The following is a 6,000-nucleotide window of genomic DNA, read 5'->3' as shown; positions in this document are numbered from 1 at the left end:
AGATATATATATTTATATATTTTTACAAATAACTGAGTGTGCTCTGAGAGTTCCACAAAATAGTTTTACACAAGCTGGGATTCTCTGAATGCAGTTAAGGAATCGTCACTATTGTAAAATGTCCCTGTTTGTATTTGTTGCTCTATAATGCTCCATCTGCCACTTGAATGTCGAAACTAAAGATCACACTAACTTCCTAAAGTTAAGCCAATGTGTTTCAGACCTTTATCTTATATAACATTCCATTTTTTGTTTTACTTGGCATTCCCATAGCTTATGAACTTTTCATTTGTTGTCAAATTTTCACATTCAGTATTGGAGCCCATTTATTCACTTGTATATAGTCCTTCCATTTTATTGGATTTCTGAAGAAATAGATGGGAATTATTGCATGACAGAGACCTGTTTTCGATGTTTTTTCAATTTTTCCTCCACATAGTACTTTCCAGGATGATCGTCTCTGCCAGCAATGTTACAGTCCAATAAAGCTTTGTGACAGGTATGGAGGCAGCCTTTTGTGAAGACTACCGGATCAACAGTATTTGCTATTATTTAAATTTCCATGTCACACTCTAGGGAAAACCTGACATAACTCACTGCCCATCTTTTTGTGTAGAGTACCCAAGACAGTCTGTAGCTCATTGCAGGCAGATCACTGTTCATTTATTTTCAGTTTCAGATTGCTGCAAATAAATGGGAGGTCCTTCTGCAGCTAGCCAGGGTTTAACTCCTACAAGTTGTTCAATGCTAAATATGCATTTATAAAGGAAACTAGACTAGATGACAAAATTTGTCCATGTCTGTTGACTGCTTGAACCCTTCCAGTATCTCTTATTTATCACTCAAAATGAAACTACAGTAGTTTCCATGTTACTGTTATAAATTTGAGCCATGGCTGGTCAATGATGCCGCTTAGCATACAGACTCATAATTGGAGCAGAAAAACTGCAGTGCTTGTGCCAACTATATGATCAGCGTTTTAGATTGTACTATTTTTCTGAATAAACTCTGTATAATTACAGAATGCAGACTGTTTGAGTACTCATAAGCCACAATATTTCATAGAATTTGGAAATGCAAGAGAGGGCACACATTAATTACAACTTTTTTTTTTATTATGTTTCAACTTTTTAAATTGTGACTTTGTGTTATCCAGCATTCTGTGCATATAATCTGTAGTTATATTCCTTATGTATAGCTGGAAAACAAAAATAGCAGCAAAACTAGAACTGCCACTGAGTGACCTTCCAACCCTCTTGTATTAGAGAAACATGGGATATATGCAAATGATCTTTATGAACATCAGCTGTTTCAGCTAATTGTCAATTTTGAATGCCAATTTTGTCATTTTACTGAACAATTTTAGGCCATTAAAGCCAAACCCCACTTGACCTCATCAACACAGCACAAACAGAATGTTTGACTAAGCATTAGAAACACAGGGCTGTTATACCCAGCTGATGTCCATTATCATTATTGTCACTGCAAAAATATCCCAAATAACAAACTAAAACAATAAGTGAGAAGGTCACTGATAAAACAATCAGTAAAAACAAAAAGAAAATTCCAGCAAAGCTAGAACTTCCACTGAGTGACCTCCCAAACCTCTTGTATCAGAGGCACATGGGATATATGCAAATGCTCCTTATGAACATCAGGTGTTTCAGCTAACTGGTGACAGGCACTCTGCTTGTGCAGTGTTGACGAGGTCATAACAAGGCCGAAATATGCATATCCACAGCTAGTGGGGTTTGGCTTTATTGGCCTGAAATTGTCCAGTAAAACAACGAAACAAGTCATGGGAATTCAGAATCGCCAATTAGCTGAAACATCTGATGTTCATATAGATCATTTGCATATATCCCATGTACCTTTGATACAAGAAGTTTGGGAGGTCACTCAGTGGAAGTTTTAGCTTTGCTGGAGTTTTCTTTTTGTTTTTACTGGTTGGTTTTTCAGTGATCTTCTCACTCATTGTTTTATGTATAGCTGGAGTAAAATTATGTCAGCGTTATGGTCTAAACTGCAAACTGCACTTAGCAATCACTGGTGCAATTCCTAGTGTTTCAACTCATAAAATTAGAACTTCACTTTTTTAATAATAGAAAATCAATGGCCATAGTCACCTATCATCCCACTGGTTGCGTTAAGATATATGTACATGTGTTAGCCAACTTCTTTATTCTCATACTGTTGAACCAGAATATATAATTGTTTAGGTGAACTTAATATCTGGGTTAATAACAACTTGTTTGCTCTTGCCAAAGAATTCAATATAGAGTGATTATTTGCTCAGAAGTTTGCCACTGAGACCAAGCAATAGTGAAACATCTAGGATTTTTTAATCCTATCTGGGTAGGTCAATGTCTGATGTAGTGATATAACCTGGCCTACAGTCTGACAACTACCTCGTCCATTTTGCATAGCAGAGTATCCTAACTCCATCCTATCATTACCTTTTAGTGTGATCCATGTGTTCTACCAGCATAGGTGATCAAGGCCATTTATGTACCAGATATAGCAGCCTGCAGCTTTTGCCCCTAGATCTTTTACCCCCACCAAGTGCTCTTGGTAATGCATAAGGCATAATTTGATCTTGAGCACTGTGTCATCAGTAGAGATGAGAAAAGGCTGGAACACTCGTGGAGAGGCTCTTGCTTTGGGGGAACAAATACATACTTGAGAAGCACTATGCAGATCCCCTATAAGTGCTTGAAACTACAGAGATCATTTCAAAATTCTCTGCAAACAAAGCTCACAATTGCCTGCTCAAGTTTACATATGTTCATGAATTTGAGCCTGCACAATCCATGTGCAAATGCACCACAAATAAAATATCTGTCAGGGTGTTCTCCTGCCCCTTACTTTATTACTCTAATTCTCAGTTCACAATACTATAGGAAAAAAATATTTTTGATACACAGTGAAACATGTCTAACTCTTTCTGTGGGAGGCTGTGATCATGGACAACATAAAAACACAGTGTCATGTAAGCATTAACTTTTACTGTGAGTGAGTGACAAGGCACATGCAATAACTCCTCAGGCTATCATGTATGAGCATCTGTGATGTAAGCTGTTTCATATTAAGCCAGAGCATGTCAGCCATAATATGCTTTTTTGCCAGCTTTGCTGACATAGAAGGAAAAACTTCTGACTATAATCCAGGTTACCTGACTTCAGTTAGCTGGCCATGTATCTAAGTGAAAAGGCTAAGATACATTCATCTGTCACGGAGTGTGGGGGGTGGAGTGCATGTTTGTGGCACACACAGTGAAGCGATGCCCTTGATGGAGACTAGAGAGATGCAGAAAATGTGCTTTGTCAAGGGGAGTGGCTGTTTACAGGCTTATATCATTCACTGAAGTGAATGACAATCTCACATTATGTCCACTGCTTGTCCTCCTAAAACAATGCTTATTGGTCATGCTTGGGATGCTACAGATATATACTAAAAATTCCTGATGGCTGTCTTAAAGATGGCCCCTCAAAGATGGTTGCCATTTCTTTTATTAATTTCTCCATATCTTTTTGGTTTCAGATACCATGGCAGGAATGGACCTCATTCCTAAGTCAAAGTATAATTAAAGTTCATGAAATTAGTATTGTTTCAGTCTTTGATGTCAGCCAGAAGTGCTCTTGGTAGTACCCGCAATTTGCCCAGTAATGACTCCTTCTGTCATTCATACCAAATTACACGGATTGATAACATATCTAAATAAGATTGTAGACGGCTCTCACTTCTTTTATTAATTTCTCCAAATCTTTTGGCTTTCTAGTACCACGACGGGAATGGACCACATTCCCATGTCAAAGTACAATTAAAGTTCATGAAATTAGTATTGTTTCAATCTTTGATGTCAGCCAGAAGTGCTCTTCACAGCACATGCAATGTGCTCTGTAATGACTCCTTCTGCAATTCGTACAGAGTTACATGTATTGGTAACATATCTAAATGCAATTCTAGATTCTTTTTATAAGACCCATTACTCCTACTACTACTGGATCTGACTGGGTATCTTTCTTCCACATTGCTCTCATTTCTGCCTGCAGATCCTGATATTTTATGACTTTGTGTCTCTCTGTATGCAATACACTGTAGTCACTGGGTATGGCAATTTCAATGATCAATGCTACTTTAGTCTTCTTTCATTTTCTATGATGCTTTGTGGCTCATGTTTCCAGTGTTTTTAGCCACTTCAGTACCATATTGTTTGCACAATCCCCAGTGCAACAATCTTGTCATGTTTTTATGCCTTTCCGTATACAGTCCTGCCATTAGTATGTCACAACCAGCAACAAGGTTCATAGGTTCATAGGTTCATAGATTAGTACTAGGCTAACTGCCCTCGCGAGCCATTTTAAGCCTAGCCAATTATCCCCTGTGAGATTCAAACCCTGTACTTTGTGTTTGCAAGGCAAACACCTTAACCATTATGCCATCCTCCCAACCTGTGCGACTGTTTCCAATTTAGTTTTACAAAACCTACATTTGTCTGTTTCTCTCACATGTTCAATGAACTGTGTAAACCAGAGTGTAAGTAGCCCACTGTTTTGGACCACCAATATTATCCTTTCATCTCTTGGTTTGAATTCACTCTCCTTAACCATTATTGCATTCGTTCCTGATCAACATGAGGTTCTTCCAGAAGTTTTCTATACTTGCAACTATATTTATGCATTTCCACATTTCTTGCCTTCTCATCTGGTCCTTCACCTTATATTCTTTCTTTTGTTTTTTTGTCGCATTCAGTTACTGCCTGATTTTTTTCTACCTCTGGTTTGATTTCCATTCCTGGTTGACGCCAATATGCTTCTGCTAGATTAAGCAGAGAAGTCATCTTAAACTTATTTTCCTCATGTTTCAAAACTTTCACTACATACTGGTCTTGTGAGGTCAGCAGATAAGTGTAGAGTCCCACTATTGCAGATCTATACATGTAATCAATTTCAAGGAGGCCCATCTCTCCTTCAGAACGGGGAATATGTAATCTTGGTATACACTGATTTTTATAAATCATTTGGTGAGCATGTAAGCATCTTTCTTGTTTTTCCTATCTAATCTAACTATGACAGAACCCTGCACTTATGGCTACTGCCAGGTCCCAAAAACATCAATACATGAGAAAAAAATGAGACCAGCAACTCAGGCAGCAATCCAATTCTTTTATTCAAGTGCAAAAGCACATAATGGAGTGAAAAAACATCATTCCTATCTAATCTATCCAACACATTTTGGGTCTAGTCAGTCACTCCAAAATTGTAAGTAAGGACAGGAAGAGCAAATTGGTTTAGAGCTTGGATTTTGTTGCTAGATGTTAATGCTGCTTTCAAGATTAATTTATGTCTTCTAAAGTATTCCTTACTAAGTTCTATTCACATTTGTTCATGTTTTATTGCTGATCCTTAATCAATTCCCAGATATTTATATACTTCTTCTTGTTCAAGTTCTTTTATATCACATTCTTGCCCCAAACTGATGTTTTGCTGGTGCTGCAGGTTTCCTGCTTTAAAGGCTACTTTTGCCAATTTATCAAGACCAAATGACATTCTTATATCATCTGAAAAAGTTTTGACAACCTGCAGTTGTGCTTTCAGTTCTTCATCTGATGAGCTATGCAGTTTTAAATCATCAGCAAAGAGAAGATGAGAAGTCTATAGACTGTTGTTTTCTAGGAGCCAAATTATAGCCATGGCCTAAACTGTTAAGTAAACAGCTTAATGGGTTGAGGGCAAGGCAGAGCAGCAACAGTGACAGAGAGTCACCCTGGAATACCCTCCTTTGATTTTTTTATCCCTGAGATAATAATTTGTCCTTTATCACGGCTTAATTGCAGAGTGGTCTGCCACTGTTTCATGGTCACTGTAATTTAGTCGATCAGCACTCTTATCCATGAATGTGGGATACTATCGAATGCTTTTTTATAGTCAATCCATGCCATACTTAGATTCTTCCCCTTTTTACAGTTCTCCACCATGACTTCATTTAACAACAAATGAT

The sequence above is a fragment of the Protopterus annectens genome, chromosome 5.part0 (genome assembly GCF_019279795.1).
Source record: "Protopterus annectens isolate FY-2018-M chromosome 5.part0, PAN1.0, whole genome shotgun sequence".
Classification (NCBI taxonomy): domain Eukaryota; kingdom Metazoa; phylum Chordata; order Ceratodontiformes; family Protopteridae; genus Protopterus; species Protopterus annectens.
Note: the sequence above shows the minus strand (reverse complement) of the source record.